Source organism: Strix uralensis, chromosome 2 (assembly GCF_047716275.1).
Source record: "Strix uralensis isolate ZFMK-TIS-50842 chromosome 2, bStrUra1, whole genome shotgun sequence".
Classification (NCBI taxonomy): domain Eukaryota; kingdom Metazoa; phylum Chordata; class Aves; order Strigiformes; family Strigidae; genus Strix; species Strix uralensis.
Genome location: NC_133973.1, coordinates 66,664,412 through 66,685,674, shown reverse-complemented (window position 1 = coordinate 66,685,674; position 21,263 = coordinate 66,664,412). Strand labels below are relative to the sequence as shown.

General features: G+C 41.8%; 1 protein-coding gene across 7 annotated transcripts in view; it reads right to left on the bottom strand.

The window, feature by feature from the left end:
* The window catches only part of IL1RL1 (interleukin 1 receptor like 1), a 43,384-nt gene extending 24,919 nt beyond the window's left edge, over positions 1-18,465 (bottom strand). For 6 of the 7 annotated variants that reach the window (XM_074859094.1, XM_074859098.1, XM_074859099.1 and 3 more), the window contains exons 1-2: positions 18,341-18,465; positions 2,790-2,919 (exon numbers count right to left, since the gene is read on the bottom strand). The gene's annotated coding sequence lies outside the window, so the exon portion shown is untranslated. Of the gene's footprint in view, positions 1-2,789; positions 2,920-3,007; positions 3,128-18,340 lie in introns of those variants that run through there. The other variant, XM_074859095.1, reaches the window with a different exon arrangement.
* Positions 18,466-21,263: the final 2,798 nt, after the last annotated feature.

The following is a 21,263-nucleotide window of genomic DNA, read 5'->3' as shown; positions in this document are numbered from 1 at the left end:
TTATGCAGAGAACTTTTCTTCCTAAAAGGTCCTTCTTTCCAGCCAGGTGGCCAGTTTTACAAGCTGCCTTTAAACTATTTGGTACCCACATGCATTTGGCATGGCCCACTTGTCCTGGAGAGGGACTGACTGACACATCTGGGGCTGCGGCAGGGTGTATACATAGTCAAAACTAGCAACATAGCATGGGAAGGTGAATCCCTCCAAAAGGAGTTTATGCAGCCGTCCAGAGCACTGTGCCATCAGATGCTGAATGCCTCCTACGTGCAAAATACATGTATGTGTATACACATAAGCTAACATGATACACAGAACACTAGCTGCAGCAGGGCTAGTTCATACAACCAAGATTAGATACATCTATATCAACTGACTCTCTGCAGTGAAGTCTTCAAACAGACCCTAAGAATCAGCTAAGCGAAAAACTCTAAGCTGAATAATAAATAGAATTTAATATGATTAGATTATCTAAGTAATTAAATAGACATAAAAAATATTCAGAATATTCCTTCTCTGCTTGGAGCCTTTTCCCTCCAAGTGTTTGGTTCTGTTCCATGAACCTGCTTGCCCCCAATGAAGTATACCAGCAGTTATACTAACTGTCCTATTACTTTTTAGAGATATTTGTTTAAGCAGGCAGATACTTCAGCAAGATGACAAAAAGTAAACCAATTGATTTTTAAAGGAAAATCAGTTTCATAGACTAGATTTGGAGACTGTCTGAAATGAGGTTCTTCCTCATTTGATACTTTATTTATATGTGTCTCTTTTGTATGTGGTCACAGCTGATACCACTATTGGAGATATTGGTGAGTCCCTTATTGCCAGTGTTATTGCAGCCCTAGAAATGGAAGGCTGGTGATTAACAAAAAGTTGCAGGGAGTTGTGCTTTCTCCGTTTTTGAGCTACAGCTTTTCCCGGGAATGGAGACAGGCAATTACTTGCCCTCATCAACTCTTCTAACAAGGGCCAAAAAGATCCAAGAGTAAGAAATCTGTATTTGCCTATCATCATACTTGCCCATTGTTTTATTTAGTCTTCTGTTTCTTGAAAAAGTATGTCTTTGAGAGATCTTACACATACTGGGCTACTAGCCTGCACCAAAACAGTACAAAATAGTTGTGCTGAAAGGACAGATTCTCCTTGCCTAAATTTGAGGATTGCTTTATTGATTTTTCCCCCCATTTTTAAGTTGTTGAGTATTGGCAGCAGCTTAAGTAGAGTTTGGGATTAGTGTGTGTGAATACATGCAATATATGGGGCTTTAATTAAAGAGGAATGTTCCCTGAAAATACAAAGAGCTCAGGCAATTAAATTCTGTTTGCATTTTCCAAAGTTAGCAAAGTTAGCAGCAAACTGCCAAATTGCCTTAATAAAAACAGAGGCAGAGGTTGCAGTTCTAGACAGCAAATAACAAGAGAAGTACTAGTCCACTAGTGTCTTACAGCTTGTGGCATTACTCTGTACAAAGCAAAATGAAAGCATCCACACATCCGTGATACTTAGGTCAAATAAAAAGGGTATTATGAGGCATAAGACAAAGGCACTAAGACACCTCATGTCCCGCAATCAAAAGGAAGATGTTCCTGTAGCTTAAAGCACTGAGAGACAAAGTCCCTAATTTCTGGAGATGGTTATGAGTTTTCTTTCTGCTTTTGCAGATTTATTTAGAACTTGTGTTTTATTGCATTTGTCTGAAGGACGCCTGAATAACATATTTTTGGGCCATCAGTATACCATAAATTTAGATTGTTAATATTCAGTGGAAAAAAGATAAAGAGACATTTTCCATAAATGTCTTTCCTTCTGTAGCTCACAATAACTGCATGTTATGAACTTAAGTCTAACTTCTGTGAAGGAAAACTTCAGTATGATGCTGAAAAAGCACTAGATCCAAATACAGATTTTGGATAACTACCTGAGTATGTCAAAACCTAACCCCTAATGATCCAATATCAAAGGAAGATGAAAAAACTGGGAACACCCTATTTATGTTGCAGAAGCGGTAATCTGTAGGGCTTAACTCCTTGCTTCTCTAAAGACAGCTGTGATTTTTTTTCCAAAATTGTATTTGGCAACAAAGTGTTTATAGTACTGTTTATATAAGTGAACAAACATTATAAAAGTACCACAACTTGCATACTAACAGAACTTAGAAATATTATTGCAATTTCTGCTTTAAAAAGCTTAAAAGACTTTAAAACGTAAACATACCATGAAACAGTAGTTGTGTGAGTTTTGTTTACTAAGACATAGAATTTGTTCATTGAAAGCTATTTTTATTCTTTTACCAAACCAGAAAACCCATTCTGACTGAAAATGGGCTATTAAAATAGCAACAGTAACACTGAACTTATTCCAGAATCAGCACTCACAATGGTTAACACCTACAGTAGTTACAGTTGTAAGTGTAAAATTTAGGTATTTGAAGTATGGAAATGCTAGAATTGATATACATATTATTCTTACAAAACATTTTGAAGCAAGAAAGTACATAAATATACTAAACTGAAAAATCCATTCCACAGTAAATATTTTCTGTGTCTTTGAATAATTAGTAAAAATATCTGCCAGAAAACTGAGGGCAAAATAATTTCTAAAATTACTTCATTATAAGGTAAATCTTCATCTTGGTCCTAAAAATATTTTTCTATCACATAATCATATCCACTATTTTAATCAAATATTTTTTCTTGAGATAAAGAAGCATGTAAGTGAACTGAAATAAAGTTTTGTATAAAATAGTTCAGTTAGTTTTGGTTAAATGATAATATAAAAATTTGACCTACCATCTGGAAAATTCAGAAAGCAGAGAAGTGGCTTGCTCTCCGTGGTTGGGTCCTTTGCACTGATTTCTCTGATGTAGTTTGTACCAGATATTACTGGGAGCCCTTTTTAACTGGCTTGTGCAATTCATATCTGTAGGAACAAGATATACAGCTTCATTTTGATTCACCTCCCACGGAACAGAGCAGAACATGCAAATTACTGTAGTAACCTTAAGTACCTATCAGAGATGACATCTCACAGTTCCAATTAATCAGATATCTTTTACCAACAGCATAGCCTTTCCCTTAATCACAAATTACTCAGTTATAGCATGCAAATCTGCTGTCTGGTTCTTGGCTTTTTCCTGGGGAGAACAAAGAAGGGACAGTCAGCCGGCAGAGGGTGCTTTGAAACAGATTTTGTTTGAAAACAAGTGACAGCTTTGCCTGGTCTAGTCAGGCAGCAGTTCCCAGAGAATAACGCTAAAAGGGCAGGTTTTGGTGAAGGAAACTGCTTCACTGAAGCTAAGCTGATAAAAGAAGGCTGCTGAGAAACCAGTTGTCTGCACCAGCAGCTAAACTAAGTCTCCGAGGGAAAGAAGGCTGGAGGGGCAGAGCCGTTCCACAGGAAATCCAGAAGCAACTCTGGGAGAGCACGAGGGAGAGGGAGAAGTCACCACAGCAGTGGACATGACCCAGTGTACAGTGACCAACAAGAGCAGGTATTCAGGAGACCCTATGGGCCACCAAATGTCAGAAAGACATTTTTAAGGAGCACTGTTTAAGACTGTTGAGCAGCCTTCCAAGCATCAGCACTAAACCTGGACCCATCAGATCAAAGGTCCAAACTATCCCCTTCTTGTGCAGTAGCCAGTCTAAAACAGCAATTTCAGTACCAAATCAGTCAAATTCCAGGGGAAAATCATCTTGTACATCTTAGCAGAATAACCCCTAAAGCCATTTTGAGAATCAACTGCTCATTCTTTCTTTAACCAAACAAGATTTTATACTACAGTATTTCAAACTCTTACTTTTCCCCGGCAGAATTATGAATATCTTGGACTGTGCTGTCAGGATGCAGCAACTCCACATCAACACAGGAAGATGTAGCAATTATATGCCAGTATGGAAAAATCTTACTGACGTCACACCCATGCTTTCCCCAGTGCTTGGTATAGCATTTTTTTGAACTGGTCTGGGGATTGCACTTCCCATAGGACACAGAAACTATAGAAGACCCCAAACTGCAACAATGAAATCTCACAGTGCTTTGGTCAACCGGTCAGGGTCAATTCAGATTTTACCGTGAAAATCTCACAAACCCCTCCCTGCTCAGGTTCATGCAGTTTCATCAGAATCAAGGCCATCCTCATTTCCTGACTCTAGAGACTCGGACAAAAGTCTGGAGTAACCATCTGCATTCAGTGGTAGATTGAGTGTCTTCTCACCATGACGTGTCAGGTTACTCTAGGGAAATGTTAAATATATTCAGGTCAAGCTAATTTCCATTGCCTGGATACAGAGTAAGTTCTTCTATGATAGAGGTAATTGAAACTTAGATAAGAGATGCTCATTGTGTAGCTCCATACCTCAGAAGAGTCCTTCATCCTATTGTCCATTCTCCATGCCCAGGTTGTTCCCAGATCATGACACAGGTGGGAAACAGCTCCTGGCTAAAGGGGATAGTTGCCAGCTGAGCAAAAGCCATTTTGCAGCTTTCATAAGAAACTACAATCAATGTTGAATGCTTTGTAACTTTTGGCACAGCTTCTAAAAATATTCCTATTTGATAAGTATATGGGAAAATGTGCTTACAGAAATATATCAATAAATTTCTTTGAGGAGTTAGATGCATCATGCTGCCTCGGCATCTTGTATGCATAGCACTTCAGCAAGCAAGAGAATCATCTGTTCTCCAAGCAGAGCTCAAGAAGTAATGGGCTTAAACTGAAGCAGGGATAGTTAGTCAAGACACCAGGAAAAATCTTTTAACAGGAAAGGTAGTGAAGCACTGGAAGAGTTTGCTGGGAACCTAGTAGAGCTGCCACTAGGTGACAGACCTTAAAGAAAAATCTGGTATTGGTATCAAGATGCTCTAGTTGGCCCCACAGGTCCTTACCAGCACTAGGAGTCAATGGCCCAGAGACTCAGCTGTCTGTGATTCAATGGCTGGTTTTGAGGCAGCATGGCTATATGAACTTAACTCAGTTGGGCTGGCAAAATTTCACCTGAGCTGTGGAAATTATGCTAGCTAAAGCCATGCTAGATACAAAAAGGGAAAACCCAGATTGAATTAACTTACTGAGATCGTAAGAGTTGTGAGTTCAAGCATTCAAGAGGAAAAATGGTGACACAGAAAAAAGATAAAATCCTGAGATAAAAAACAGACATAAGAAAACAGAAACTCAGCAACATCAGGGTTCACTCTGCTACAAGAATCAGTGCTGTCTAGCAGCATATTAGTCCTGGCTGTCTAATAGCTACCTCTATTAGCCAGGAAATAATTGCTGTGTACATTTTTTGCACCCTGCTTGCAGACTCTCATTCCACACAGTAGGGGACACCTGGCAGGGAAGTTTTTGCTATCTACATTTGCTGAGGCCAACCTAGGGAGAGCACTGGTGGAGTTAGCAAGTGGTCAGATGGCAGGGGAAGCTGTTGTTGGGTGTGTCCATACCCATGGCAGGTCTAACGTTTTTTAGCTGGTGGGGATCCACCCTAATGAGGTTTCAGTGGCCTTCCTGTTCCTCCAAGTTGTGGTGCCTTACTTGCGGCTAGGATAGGCATCTCATGCTTTGTGCAAAAAAGACATTAGAAAGATTTTTCAAAGGTTATAGTACTCTGATGGGGATAGACTCCTCTTGCCCAAGCTCAGAGTTCCCCCTGGTCTTTATCACTAATCATGCAGTCCTATTACCACCCACATTGTGATAAAGATGAATGGACCAGTCCTCAAATAGCTCTGCTGGTTCCTTTCATTGAGAAGTTTGAGACAGTTATCCCAAGAAGACACTGTTGGGGGGTACATGCCTAACCAGAGTGTATTGGGTTTGTGTGGCAAGACCTGGGGAGATGCAGGGGTGGCTTCTGTGAGAAGACACCAGGAGCTGCCCCCATGTGAGACAGCCAGTTTCAGCTGCCTCCAAGACAGACCCACTGCTGGCCAAAGCTGAGCCCATCAACAATATTGGTAGCATCTCTGTGATAATGTATTTAAGAAAGAGAAAAAACTGCTGTACAGAACTGTAAGAGAGAAGTGAGACAATGTGAGAGAAACAATTCTGCAGACACCAAGATCAGTGAAGAAGGAGGGGGAGGAGGTGCTCCAGGCACCGGCACCATAGCAGATTCCCCTGCAGTCTGTGGTGAAGACCATGGTTAGGCAGGCTCTTCCCCTGCAGCCCATGGAGGCTAACAGTGTAGCAAATATCCACCTGCAGCCATGGGGCAGCCCACACTGGAGCAGGTGGATGTGCCCTGAAGGAAGCTGTAGCTCATGGAGACCGCACACTGGAGTAGGGTCCTGGCAGCAGCTGAGGCCACAGAGAGGAGCCCATGCTGGAGCAGGTTTTCTGGCAGGGCCTGTGACCTGTGGGGGACCCACACTGAAGCAGTCTGGTCCTGAAGGACTGCACCCCATGGAAAGGATCCACTCTGGAGCAGTCTGTGAAGAACTGCAGCCTGTGGGAAGAGTTGACATTGGAGAAGTTCATGAAGGACTGTCTCCCATGGCAGGGACCTCACACTGCAGCAGGGGAAGAATGTGAGGAGGAAGGAGCAGCAGAAACAAAATGGTATGAACTGACTGTTATCCCCATTCCCCATCCCCCTGCGCCCCTCCAGGGAAGGAGGTGGAAGAGTTGGGAGTGAAGTTGAGCCTGGGAAGAAGGGAGGGGTGTGGGGAAGGTGGTTTTAGTTTTGTTTTATTTCTCACTATCCTACTCTGTTATTGGCAATAAATTAAATTAACTTCCCTAAGTTGAGTCTGATTTGCCCTTGGCGGTAATTGGTAAGTGAGCTCCCTGTCATTATCTCAACCCATGAGCTTTCATAGTATTTCCTCCCCCTCTCCTGTTGAGGAGGAGGAAGAACAGAGCAGTTTGGTGGGCCCCTGGTGGCCCACTAAGGCCAACTGACATGGCAGGGTCCTGCACAACAGTAGATGAGGACATGCATGTGGACAGAAAAGGGTTAAGAAGAATTTAAGTGTTACAAAGCCATTGGTATTTTCATCATACTCATCTTTCTCTTTCACCCAACCAAGGCAGAGCTATTAAATCTCTTATCAGGTTTTCAGCTCCACTATAGTTGCCAACTAGTGCATTAAAGTTCAAAGGACGCAAAATGGAGGTGAGGGTATCTTAAAGGAAGTAACTGGCTAAAGTGACAAGAATTATACTGCCCTTTTCAATGTGGCTGGCATGTATTCACCTTAGGGTTGCACATTAATATATTACTTGGGAAGTTATTTGATCACCAGCAGTTTATAAAACATCTGAACAATGATAGTTATGTTTGTCAGGCCAAGGACGATATTCAAACAAAAATCTTAACGTCATCACCAAAGCCTTTGTATCTTAAAACCAGATTTCCTTTCTAAAGAAGTTCTCAATTTCTCTGCTTCATGCCTTCCCCAAAAGGAAAGCAGTTGTGCCACCATCCCACAGAGGATACAGCGAGCCAGAATGAAGAAAACAGCAGCTGTTCTGAATGTCACCAGGCAGCCAGCAGGATCCCTGTGGGGAGACCACAAAGCCCACCAGAGAGAGTATCGGTGCAGTACATCTGTTGCTCTTATGGAAATAAAAATACTCCGCTGACTCTCCAGGATCTTCCATACCCACAGGTGGTCCTGTCCTTGGATGCCTTACAGTACAGAGATGAGAATGAGTCTGAGCAGGCAAGTATCTTTGGGCAAGAAACCTATCCAAAGTTTATCCACAAAAGAAAAGCTGAATAAAGCAGCCCTCCTGTGTCTAAATAACTTCAGGGCACAGACAAGATGTGCCTGAGTGAAATATTCCAAATGCTAAGTCAAAGAGCATTAGATCCAAGAAGTCATTGCTTGGTGCAACAGCACAGATTAATTCCAGAAGTCCCAGGCCCTTACAGCCAACCCTCCCCTCAGAGTGCACGGGAAGCTAACCTCCTCTTGTGCAGCACCCACTCTGTTTCCCATTACTGTGGAAACAGAATATTATTCAGCACATTGCTGTTGTTTCTATCTGACCTCTTCCCTGAGAATAAGGAGTTTTTTCTACATGATTTCTTAGGAAGAAACTTCGACAAATACATGGCGTTCTGGAAATCATATCTTGGATCTGAAAGACACAGTTCTTATTAATTTACACAACTAAAATGAATTGAGATTTTCTAGAAAGTCATTGAAGATAATTGAAGAAAATTGAAGAAAAGATATTGTTTATAATGACTTCTTACTAAACGGTCTTGTTTGTTCCTTGATGTATATGAATTACTGGAAGTTAATGCCTTACTGATAAAAGAGGGTCATGACATAGTGACAGCATATGGGACCAGAGCTTTAGTTGTAAAAAATATTTTTTTAATAATATCACTATTTTAAAAAATTACTTATTTTTTCTATAGGTTATGTACCAGGCTTTTAGAAGAACATTTTTTGTGATAATTATCTCATTGTATTTACTATCAGATCTGGCTGCAACTTGGAGTTTGCATTCCCTAAAAGTTTAAAATATTTTGGAAGAAAAAACAAAGCTTCTCATGAAAACTAGAACTTCTGAGCTTTTCCTATGAAAAGGAAACGACACTTATTTTTTCTAGAATAAAAAATTGTTAGTTTTTCTATAGTTGAAGCATCCAGATGTCCAGATCCCAAGGAGTCCCCTGCTAGAGTTCAGAAATCCTTAGAGCACCTAATCCTTAGACCTTAGAGCACCTGTCAAAGCAGGGAGGGCTATGAGCATGAAAACCTTCTCTGGTCCTGGCTCCCAGGAGCTAGTTACATAGAAACTAGGACAGAGTATGTCAGCAATTGAACTGTTTATTGTAGAACTATATGTACCCAGTTTGGCCAGCCGCAAGAAATTTTGGGAATATAGACAGATGTCTGTCTCTGTAAGCTGTAGAGATACCAAATGGCATGCAGAGTTCCTTTCAAGACTCATTACTGGAGGTTTCAGGCTTGTTTCTTTCACCATGAAAATATAGACTCAAGACAACCTTTTTTCTCTCCCCTCACTAACCAAAACTCCTCTGTTTATGGAAAATATTCTTGCAGCTCTCCACATGATTTCCTGCAAGTCTTCTTGGGAGATGACCCGTTCCAAGAACCAAGCTTCTTTTCCCATCAATCTAAAATGAGCTATTTGTTCTCATCCATGGTCACCATGCCTAGGCCCTGCATTACACAGCGTTGATGTATTGGTTGCTGAACTTTCTATTGTCCCCCAGGTCAAACTCTTTAATTATGTAGGATTCTACATGGAAAACAACCTGTATATAACTGTGGCCTGTTGCAAACCCAAGCAGGTCTTCACCAGGGCTGCTTCACAGATTTGAGAGATCTGTGTACAACAATTTGGCCTGTCAGGTGCCAATAAGAAACAGTTGCTGGGAAGACACAGGAGAAGCCCTACCCCATCTGCTTTCCCTGTAGGATGTAAGCGGTATACTACGGGCAACCCACTACACAGGAATTCAGTGCTGAAGGGTGGAGTCATTTCATGTTAGGCAAACATTTTTTTAAAGCCATTTATTCTGTGGATTTTGGGTCCATGGATGACTTCTGGGAGGCAGCTCTCTGAGGCAGTGGAGCATAAGTTCCCCCAGAACCCCTGTGAGGAGGTTAACCCACAGGTAATCAATGCCTACAGTAGAAATATGAGTCCTCAGCATGGATTCAGCCAGAAATAGAGGTCAGTTCATGTCTGGTTTTTTAACCAAAAGTGTTGAGTTAGAAACGTCTCTGTTCCACCTCATTTACAGGGCCAGCAGGAGAGCTTGCACAGTCTCCTAGCAGCTCCTGAGGGCCTCAGTGTCTTGAAGAGCTGCAGGATTCAAGCACTCCTGCCTGATTGTTCTCAGAGTCCATGACCACAGGCCAAACTGTTCCGAGACTTATGCTCTACAGCTAACAGCCTGCAGAAGCAAGCTTGTCCGAGACCTCCCACATTAGCAGTGAAGAGAGTCCTCTGCATTGCACAACATGAGCAGGTACGTCTCTCTGTCCTCCTCTCACCACATCACAGCCTCACATGCCAGAGCCCAACAGCCGTAATAACTACCTGTGGCTCCGAGACATACCAGTCCAGGACTGGGCTCTAGGATAGGACCCAAATATTGGAAGTTTCCTAGATCCTGTGAAACTAATTTAAATGCAAAGGCCAGTCAGTCAATGCTGTAGCAGAATGATTGCTTTTGGACAGTGGATAAATTTTCATGAGAAATCCCATGAGATCAGGTGTGCTGTAGCTTTATTTGGTTTGTTATTGTTAGCCATTGATCTACATAAAGCACTATTCTCAGAGAAATAATCTTACCAACACATAGAAAGAGATCAGGTTTCACTACCTGGGAAGGACATCTTGAGGTCATTTTGGATTTTCTCTGAAAACAGCCTTATGTTCAGCCAAGAGGGCAAACAGATTGTGAGGAGTTCTTAGCAAAAGAACAGAGAACAAAACAGGAAATGTTATTATACTGATGCAACATATCCTTATCTTGAGCACTGGATGTAATTCTGGTCACCAGTGACAAAAAGGATATAACAGCATGAAAAAAGTTACTAAAAAGAGCAGTAAGGATATCAGAGTTACAGAAAGCTTTTGCTACAAGAATAAACCAAATTGACTAGCACTCTGCAGCTGAGAAAAGGGAGGACTTTCAGCACTAGGAAAAATTACACACAGAACGATTTTTCAGTATGACTCATGATGAAAGAAATAGGGACATTATCAGGCACATAGTTAAAGCAGAGAACAGTACTCTTTCACATAAATAAAAACAGAAACTAATTGCCACATGAAGTTGTCAAAAGTAGATGCACAGCTGAGTTCTAAAGGCATGACTCAAATTTAAGGAGAGATACACTGATCACCATTTAAGATGCTGTTGGAAAAGCTACTTTAAACTGAGGATGTCCATCCCTCATGATTGACACTGGCAGGGTTCATCATCCTCTCCTTTGCCTGTTTTTGATGGCTTGTGCTTTTGGTTAGCAACAGGATAAAGACCTGGGGATGGGAGTTGGGGGCGTTTGTGCGAGCTGGTGTAATAGTTTTTTTCTTATATTAATAGGGAAACAGAAGAAATACAAAAATGGAGGTAACTTATTGAGTTTAAATTCCTGTTATTTTTTTTTTGTCATTTATTTCATTTCATCTCACAAATACTGTGATTAATAATTCTGCTAAGAGCCAAAAGAGTGATTTTCCTTCCCTGAAACCAGGAATTCCTGCAGAGCCTGGAGATCTGTTCCCATAAGGTCTCAAGTTTTGCTTCTTGAAAAGTCTCGTTCCTTTCCTCCCCTTTGTTCTTGCTTCGGAGCAGAAAAATCTGCTGAAAAGAAGCAGTTCACAATAACAAATTTCCATTCTTTGTGGCTCAGAAATAGAGAGAAATGCAGTTATATGGAAGAATGCTTCTCTGGGAGGAGCCAATGAAACTGATGGATTTTGAGCACTCAGAATAAATGTAAGGTAGCAAATTTTTGCATTTCTAAGGAAAGAAACCTATTATTTTATGCCAAGAGATGGTTCCCTGATCCAAATCCCAGTTTCAGTGACGTGTCAAAGAAGGGACTTTCTGGCACAGTCTCTTCTTTGGTGTTTCTTATTAGCCAACTAAGTACCACAGCACTAAGCTCTGTTGAAACCTCACCTAGTTCACTCATCTGTGCTAGGTATTAGGACCTGTGGGCATGCTGCTCAGCAGTTCTGGAGCCATGCTCTTCCATTATAGGCATTGCCTCACTGACCATCACTCCACCTTTTTTTTTTTTTAAACTGGTCACTCAGCACTTTGTGAGTGCAATAGGAAACAAAACCTATCTTGTGTTCAAATTGCCATCGCAATATGAAGCGAACATTGTTCCACAGAAGTGAGGTCTAGACTGCAGACACATTACACAGATTGACAGGGCCACCATCTAACTGCAGACTTCATTTGCATTAAAGTGGGGAATCTGGGAAAAAACATGCGTACAAAACCAGCTGCTTTGGGCACTTCTGGGCCTCTCTGTTGCTGGGGAAACTACAACTTTGTCAAACTAGTGTCAAAGATAAACCATATTCCACTTCCTTTATCTTTACAAAAGAGCAGTTGAAACAAGAAGGCCTAAAAGGAGGAAAATGCAAGAATTCTTAATTTTATTACCAAATTTGAACATGTTGGAATCTCTCAGGGTACATAAACATCCCTAATGCAGAAGTACATAATAAAAATAATAAAAAATTATTAAAAATGTATGAGTTCAGTGAATATCTGCCCTGCAAAGACTGACAAATCATAGCATGTAAGTCCTCACATACTCTTGATTCCACGGAGTCAGGTACTGGACTCCCAAGCAAGAGCCAGCCATCCTGCATGGTTTGTTTGGATAATTGCTCGAGTGAGTGCTACAGCCTGTGTCCAGACACTGCACATCCAGACAGTAATAAGAATTACTGTTTTCTTTAAAGAAGTTGCAGACTATCAGGAGACTTCTTTTCTGGTATTGACTTCCATTACCCACAAAAAGGGTTGTTTTGGTGCATTATAAAGGATAGAGTCAGTTTGCTACTCCCAAAAGCTATTCAAGCCCAGACAATGTAGACATGGCCACAAATTGTCTATCATTCAGGCTCCAGCTGTCATGTATTTCTAGCTACATATTGCCTGAATTGGGATTTAGAAAATAGGACTGACCCACACCTCAGGCAAAAATCCCATATATCTGGTGTCCAGCATTGCCTGAACTCATTCAAGGTCTCTTCTGTGCTTAAGACAGGCACTCTACACACTCAGAACCCCATCCTCTGGAAGGGACAAGGATTTCTCTCCAAAGTAAAATAATTTACAACTCAGACTGAGAACAATCCACAATGCCCAGACAAGGCTTTCAGTCAGAACACTTGTCAAGAAACCAGAAGACCCAGATTCTAAGGTCTCCAGAGACTTCTACATCACGGGAAGAACCTTCCACCCTGCCCACTGAAATTAGTATGCTATGTGTTGGGGTTTATAAATCATGGGTGAGACAGAGAACAGCCAACAGTAAATTTGGCTCTAGCCACCTGGTGGGTGGATATTAATGAGAAATTTTTATTCCAAGGCTCTGACTCCTCTTAAGTGGGTTGGGCTCCCTCACATTTGTTTTCAACACACAAAACTGCACTACCAGGTACAAATTGGCCCAGGTACGTCAGAAGCAGCAGAAAGTGTCCCAGGTGGAGTTGAGGGAGCACGTTCTCCTTCAGGGCTAGAGAGGTCACCAGTTTTCTGACGACTGCTCTAACCACAAGGCTAGTATGAGAATGAAGAACTGAGCGGAGGTGCACCATGCATTCAGATTTTTTGTATCATCAGAGCTGTTTCTGCTCTGTTAGCGTTTATTCTCAGAAGACACATAGCCAGCTTACATCATGACTGGGAGTGGAAGTTAGCATTTCCTTATTAGTTCTTTCTACAGTCAACAGTAAGGGTGAAGAGTAGCCAATTTAGGAAGTGGAGCTCCCTCAGAAGGTCCTGGAGGTCCTCACCTTCTGCCACTAAATAGATTAGACCATTCCTTTCTCTTTGGGGAGCGTGCGTGTCTAAATTCAGTCAAAGACATTGCCATAAGCACTGACATTTCTAGCTCTGCAGGATATCCCAGAAACAATATTATGTTCATGCAAACTAATTTATACTAATTTTTGCAGACAACCAGAAGTTTTCTGAATAAGAGTGCTTGTGCGGAGAGCTCTTTCCACAGACTTTGCGCCTGCTGCTATCACAAAGATTATCAATGTTGTTAAACCAGCATAAAGTTTCTGTCAGGTTCGTTTTCTGCCCCAGCAAAACCTCAGGTGTCAGATCTGACCTTTGGGTAGCCACAAAGTTTGCATTTTAAGAGCTCAGCAAAAATGGCAGTCTATCATACAAAATAAAACCAGAAAATTGGTTTAATCTCTCTCCATATCACTAGCAAAAGCACTCTTTTTCTATGAATTCATATGCTGAAGGGTGGAAAGACACAGTTTAAAAGTAGTCATAAGTAGAACAGCAACTCTGTGGCTGATAAGCCAATAAAGGAAACATATCTGTAAAGCAATTGCTACTTATATACTCTCTGAACAATAGCTGGGAGATAGTAAAGTCCTTGAGTTATTATTAAAAATATTCTGTTCAGTTTGTGTTGTCTTTCTGGAGTAGCCTATGAAATTTCAGAAAATACTGAATTACACTAAAAGAATGTGTCTGATGAGAAAATCTAAATCAAAGAAAAATTAATTCTCTCTAAACATTTTAAATCTAGATGGAAACTACATACACTTAGGAAAAGAAATAGAAAACGAACAAGACTGTGGCAAGTTTTTCAGCATAATCATCACAACAGAAGATCAGCATACCAACCCAGCATAATAGAACACACCTCAACTACATTTTCAAGAAACATCATGAGGAAAGCAGGTCTGCACATTTCAGAATAAGAAACCTTCAAATGCACAACTGTGTATTGTAACAAATATTACCATAATCTCTTCTAGCCAGCACGAAGAGGAATGAGATTATGTGCAAAAAAACCCCTGAGATGATTGTATACTTCAGTGGGCATATCTTTCACTTATGTTTCCTTTCAGTCAATCAATCAGCTTCCCACCTGTAACCATTTTTTCCATCAACTTTACCTCTAACTCTTTACTGGAAATTCCATTTGCCAGTAAATATTTCTTATGTTTCAGCTAAAGTGGAAATTAGTAATTCTGATTATCTTTTTTTTTCTTTTTTTTTCTTTTTTTTTTTTTTTTGTAGCTGTCATTGCTCCTTTGAGCTGGAGAACAGAAAGCCCAGAATGGAAATCCTACCATTAAATAACATCTGCACATCATTGTTAAGGAAAATTCTACCAGTCATCATAGGTAAAAAGGTGGAATTTAAGGAGATTGTAAATAGCATTTGTCATAACTATTCAGCGGCTCATATTGACTCTAGAAGTTCAATTCCAAACACATTTTCATAACTGCATTTATGTGTAGTCCATGCATCTCCCTGAACCATGCCATCAGAAGAGTCTGTGAAGTTCCAGGTACCTTTTTTTTTCATTCTTTATATATGCCAAAGTCACCTGAACTCACTGTAAATCAATGTGCTCATTTGTACTCGATTATTACTACCTTCTATTTCTTCTGGTTTGGTCATCTGAGACAAACAATGTCTGGAAAGAAGGAGCTAACTTCTTATGACTGAAATTCCAGGTAAATTAATGAGAAGGAAGAAGCACACAGAAGTTTCAAACAAAATGTAATATCCAATAGGAAGCAGTAAAAGTATCATATGAATCAGGGCAAAATAAATATTTATGTTCCAAAGATTAAGACAATATAATAGTGATGACAAAAGAAGTAGAACCTCCTCTAGCAAAATGTTTCCAGGTGGTTTTCACCAAGAGGGTCCATTCAGATGGTCCATTAAAGCTTGAAAAGACAAAGAATAAATTCACTGCAATGAACAATGGAAATACAAGATCTTGAACCAACAAACAGCTGGTTAGGGTTACTGAAATCATGGCAAAATGACAAACTCTCAGAAAGATAAAAAGCAACTGTGGAGCCTGTTGAGGCAATGTAATGGACAATGACGACAAACTTTGTTGACACAAAGGAACAGGCAGTGATAGACCAAAGAAGTAGACAATGAATTTCGAAGAGTCTACAATTCAGACAAGATGATTCCTTCCAAGACTTGCCAAATATGGAATTAAACCATCAACAAAATACATGAAAAAAAGACGTGAAAGAATGCTTGTCAACAGCAGTGGTAGCAAACTTTGGTGGAATAGCTCCATCCTTGTATTGCTTTTATAGTTCAAGTCATAGAAACATGACAACAGCTCTGCTGGTTCAGATCATCTAGCTTAGTACTTCTTCTGTAGTAAGGACTTTTAAGCAAAACTAAGAGTAAGATCGCATCCAACATATACCATAACTCCACCTCAGTACTCTCCTAGCTTCCAATTGCTCTCAGCACCAGGAATTTCCTGAGTCTGGTATGTTTTGACTGTTTATTCACCTCCTATTGGATATCTCTTCCAAGTCTGGTCTCCCCAGGAACCCGTGTGGACTTCTTATTTCTGTTGAGTCCTCTGGCAAGGAGTTACACAGGACTGCTATCTCTTTCCTGAAGATCCATCATATTTTTCTTTCTAATGTGCCAGATGGCCGGCACTGAGACTGTGCTGAAGCTTAATAAAGGAATGGGTAAAACCCCATTTTTATGGGTTTTTTAATCCCATGAGACAAATTGTGTTGGTTTCAGAAAATACCCCTCATCAGAAGCTGGTGTCTCAGACCATGCTGCTTACTGTGGGATACAACCTTTTTCACTCAACCCCTTAACCCGGGCAACTGAAAGTCTATCAGATGCAATGCATAGAAAAAAACCCTTAAACCCAAACATGTGGCCAAAGAAGAGAGATGTTACCTCAGTGTGTTCCTGGCATGGTACTGCAATCTATAGAAGGGGCTCCAAAGGACCATATTTGAGTGCTGGAAATGGTATAGCCACAAGAACACAAGCCAGCAAACAGCTGCTTAAACCTACCAAGGCTATTCTTTAGGAGCAGTGCTTCTCACACCATCCTAATCATCCACCCTTGCCTTCCCTGCCTCTTCCGTGCAAGAAAAAAAAAATATTTTGTGTTCCTAGATGGCAGACAGTTCAGAAAACAGATCTGCCTAAGAAATAACTGGCCAAGAGGAACAACAAAAGCATTTATTTTTCAGCTGGTCTGGTTCTTCTGCAGGTTTCATGGACAGGCAGCTGTGCTGGCATAACAGAAAGGGCAGCCTTGGGGTGGGTGTGGGCAAAAGGGCAGCCTTGGAGCAGGTGTGGGCAGACAGAGGGAGCAGGAAAGTCCAAACTAGTAAGGACAGGGAATAAGCACCTGTAAGACCACGCCAGAAGAACAGCAAAAAAGTGTCACAACTCTTCTGATATCCAGCTGCAATGGATGGCTGCACCAGCATGATGTCTGCAGACATTTCTCCGGTAACTCGATGCTGCATGAGTGTTTGCTAACCAAGAACCAGTGAAGAATGCTGTTTTCTTCAAGCAAAAAGCTGACTTTTTTAATACTTTCCAGGGTCCAAAGTCACCTTAATAAGGAAAGACAGCTCTATTGTTTTTCTGGGGGAGGATGTGGTTAATTATGTAATGCAATAACAACAGATCAACTCGGCATTATAGTATCTGAATGGAAATCACCTCCACTCTGTGTAGTTTTCAAGGTTTACAGAACAGTGTTTGGGTTCTGATACTTCACCCTGGGGACTTTCTTTCCCACCAATAGCAACATAAAAACCTCTTTTTCAATCTCAAGAGAGAAAGTCAACAGCCTGCCCAAGTCTAAATATTTGCTGAGTAAGCATGATAAAAGCATCTCACTGTAAACGCACAACTTCTTTTGACACCTAGTGCTACAGACAGTGGCAAAATGCCATGAAACACTGGAGCAACACAGACCAAACAAGCTACACAAAACCCAGCAGGTTTCACACCGTTTTTGTTTGTTGCTACAGGGGGGGAAAGAAAACAAATACTAAAGAAACTTCAGGGTTCAGACACCAGAATGTCATCCTGATCCCAGGGTTTCAGTGGAGCTGACATTTCACGTCTTGAATGTTGGAAATAAAATCCACGTAGTCTGAATTAGCCATGGCCCAGCATCTGCAAATGTGCACAGCTCCCTGCTGACATTTGTAGGCAAACAGGCAGATGGGGACCCCAAAGCACACTAAGAGCTCAGAGCACCCCAAGATCTCCAGAAGCGCTTATATGACATCACTTGCTTTTGCTCTACCACCACTGCGTTCTGAAACTTGCGACACTAAAACACCCCAGCTAGTGGGGACAAAACCCATTAGCCTGCCAGCACAAGGTGTCTCTACAACCAGTGCTGCAGCTTGGTAAGGTCGGATCAAGCAAGAGGAGAGGCACTTCATGTGGAAGCATCTCTGGTCTACAGGAAGGGCTCTTTTTAGGGGCCTGCCTGCTGTTGGCTCCATTCTTTGGCCTTGAGGGAGTGCATGAGGAAGCAATAACGATGACAGGCCCAGAATCAGACCTGAGACGTTGCATAAGCAGGCTACAGGGTGGGCACAGTACAGAAGTGACACCACCATGGCATGGTAGCCAAGCTGGCTTGAGCTGACAGAAATGAGAGGTGCAACTGGAGCCAGCACCTTTGGGAGGCTGTCCATGCAGCTGCAGCACCAAAGCAAGGGTGGCTTCAGCTTGGGCGCCCATTTGATCCCTCAGAAACATCGCCCTTTTCCCATGACGACAGAGCATCCTGCTAGAAGCTGGAGCACACTGAGGCTGGGAAGTGAAGCGAGAAGGTAGCAGCAACCTACCCGTCTGCCTCGGCAATTGGAGAGCCAGCCCAGCGGCTTGGGGCAGCTGTTGAGATATCAGTCTGATTTTCAGCAGCTCCTTTCACCGCTGTTGAAGACAGAACGCCTGGCTCGGTCAGCTGCTGGCCTGACTCTGCAGAGCACTTCTTGTGCTTTTCTCCAGCATTTGTTTTTCCTCTTTTTTCCCAGCAGCCCTCATAAGTAAACTGGGTCCTTTAGCTGTGAGACAGCTCTTGGCCTGAGGTCAGCTGGAGCTATTGCAGCCAGCACATCTCCCTTGAGCACTTACAAGCCCCTAACTGGAGGAACACAGAGACTCACAGCATCTGTAACCAGATTTCATTGCATGTCAAAAGCCTCTTTTTCCTCCCCGAGGCATTCAGGATCACCTGCAAGTGGGTACATCCAGCACTGGGTTAGGAAATACAGGTGCAAGTTTTCAGTGTAGGTCAAAAATAACTGCTTCCACAGGTCCCCTTAAAAGTGCTCTGTACTCACTGCTTAAAAATACTTTGCTGACAACAAAACAGGAGCTTTTAGGGGAAGAAAAATTCTGCTCTGCATCTAAGACAAGGGAATTTCCACAACACTGTGTCTTGTGAGAGAAACATGGTGATCCAGGAGGTAGCCTTGCTCAGGAAATCAGAAGAAGATCATCAGGCTGATTGGAATTATCTTCAAAGAGAAAAGCCAAGAGCAGTGAAATATGCTCATAGTAAGTACATTTGTGGTTAGAGAGAGATACATACAAAGATAAAACGGTATTTTGCTACTTCACATGTCCCATAAGTAGCTCAAAATGCTACACATGACCTTAATCAGTAATTACGTAGGGTGCTGCTGGATTTATTCCTCCTCACTTCCTCCCTTCTCTCCCAGGCCAGGCCAGGCCACAAAGACTTTATAATGCTGCCAGGTGTAGGTCAAATTGGCTAAACACTTTTAAAGTATTACAAGGAATTTTCTTCCAATTAGACTCTTACTCAGTTGAGATGGTTTTTAGCTGCCAAAGAACAAGTCATATGGTTATTTTTAAAAATAGCATGTTTTCTTTTGCAAAATATGGACGTTGATTTAACTCCCATTACGATATGGTCAAGAATTCTCATTATATTTCCTATGAAAGACCATCTCATACTATCCACCAGGACACTACTCTGTAAATGGAAATAGCCACTACCCTGTATTATTCACATCTTTGATATATGTAGTGTATGTAGTGACTCCCTTCTCAAGCACTCTAGCCCAATTCCAGATAGAACCTGTTGTAAGTCAGAAGTGCAGGCTTATGAGTAAGGTGGTCATTTTTTGTGAGAAGCAGCTGTGTGCCACTGAGTATGAGGTAAGCAAGAGGCAGCCTCTTTTGGTGGGTTTCAAGGAAAAGAGAGAGAAGTTGAAAAAGAAGAGAAACAAGCGCATGGCCTGACTCCCAGATTCCTGAAGCTCCACCAAACCCACTGAACCCCTCTCTCCCATTACTCCCAGCCTCCCCCAGGATACCAGTGACTGCTCATAGACTTCCCACAGCTGGAGCAGAAAATTTCAGCTTTAGCAGCACTGTACATTTGAGGGCCTATACACAAAGCATACCTGGGGCTGCTCTTGGACCCTTCAGTCATCAGATGACCTTCACGTATCCTAATGCGTATACTCCTACAACACTTAAGAATTGCCATCTGAGTGCTGGCTACAAAATCCAACTACTACTGAGAGCTCCTTGAATTGATGACAGCATTACAAATCACTCTGCCTCAGCTATCCTGTGCTAATTGCTTTAATCACTTTCTGCAGTCTCATCTTCACCATTAGTTCTGGAACTCAGAATCAGTTTGCCTGAGCCATGGTGGGATTTTTGATTTGGCTGCATTTCTTATTAACATTAATAGTAATATTATTGATAATATTAAGACAGGCATTAACCCAAGTACAAAAAAAAGTCTACATGCCAGCAGGGAAAAGAGGGTTTGCAAGGTCCCTTAGGGCCTGGGCACACCATCGAAGGCAAGGATTGGAGACTGATCATTTCAGGTGGCAGAGAGACTGCCTGTGAAATTGGACTCCCAAATCATCAGAGCCAGGGAGAACTGGACAGTGCTTCCTGCTACAGGAACATTGTGACATTCGGATAGTCTTCATGATGCACCTGACCGCTCCTCTCTGATGGCAGCCCTGAGGCAATTTTTCTTCAGGGACTCCAGGACTACTGAATCTTGCCTACTGTCATCTGCAAACTTGGGTTATACAAACACTTCACCATCCCAGACTCCCAAGGTTTTCTGACCATGTGACCACAGGATCCATTTGTTCCCAGCTCTGTGGGCTAGATAGTTAAATTAGGCACAAATTCTCCATGTCAAGTGACCTGTGGGACTCTCAATTGCCTGGGGAGCACACGGTTGGTAATGGTCCTCCAGCCATCATGCACAGCTGATCTGCTGGAATGCAGATCCCAGATGAGGTGGTCTCCATTCACAGTGTTTTTCTTGGAATAATCAATGGGAAGTGTTGCTCAACATAAAGCAGTCATATGCTGGAGGCTGATAAAGAAACACAGTTCTACGAAGAACAACTCCTCCCCATTTTGCAATTAACTCTGGGGCACTGAATTAACAGATGTACAGACTCAAAGGCCAAAAATCTCATTTTCCCCTAAATTCCCTGCTAGTTCCTACAAAGGATGGGGAAGGTACTAAAAATAATAATTACAGTATAATTCAGAACAGCAGTCATCAGAATATCTTCTTTTTTTGACTCCCGCTTGGTGTTTTTTTTAATAGTGTTGTGGCTTGGCATTATTAGCAACAGAACTTCGTTATGATCTTATGTACAGAGTGGCTTTTTTTAAAAAGGGCAAGCTTCAGTCTGAGGCATCACTAGGTGGAGACATTGCACAGCGCAATGCCAGTGCAGCTCACTGCTGCGG